Below are 361 nucleotides of genomic sequence, written 5' to 3'. Positions count from 1 at the left end.
ACCATGCTATTATTACTTGTGCAGTTTCGGTAGATATCTAATTTGTTATTTGTTCATCTTGGTGATCAGTAAAATATTTAATCTGAACTGATTATTAGAGAAAGTCATCTAATCATTTTATATCACATTTCATTGAACAAACATGCTTCAATTTATGGATTGTAAAAGCCATTGGGAAAATCTCGCAAATCCTCGATTTGTCTTGCATTTGTGATCTTGCTGAAGATGTAGTGGATAGGGGAGTTGTAGATGTGGGAGGTATTACAGAGGGTGTTGTATTTGTAGTATTGGCGGTAGGTGTTAAAGTGCGAAGATGAATGGGCAGTTGTTGCAGATTTTTTTCCTAGCAGATTGGAGTGGG

General features: G+C 36.0%; 1 pseudogene; it reads right to left on the bottom strand.

Moving 5' to 3' along the window:
- Window positions 1-152: 152 nt before the first annotated feature.
- The window catches only part of LOC119588919, a 1956-nt pseudogene continuing 1747 nt past the window's right edge, over window positions 153-361 (bottom strand).

The sequence above is a fragment of the Penaeus monodon genome, chromosome 24 (assembly GCF_015228065.2).
Source record: "Penaeus monodon isolate SGIC_2016 chromosome 24, NSTDA_Pmon_1, whole genome shotgun sequence".
Taxonomy (NCBI): domain Eukaryota; kingdom Metazoa; phylum Arthropoda; class Malacostraca; order Decapoda; family Penaeidae; genus Penaeus; species Penaeus monodon.
Note: the sequence above shows the minus strand (reverse complement) of the source record. Positions and strands in the feature narration are given on the sequence as shown.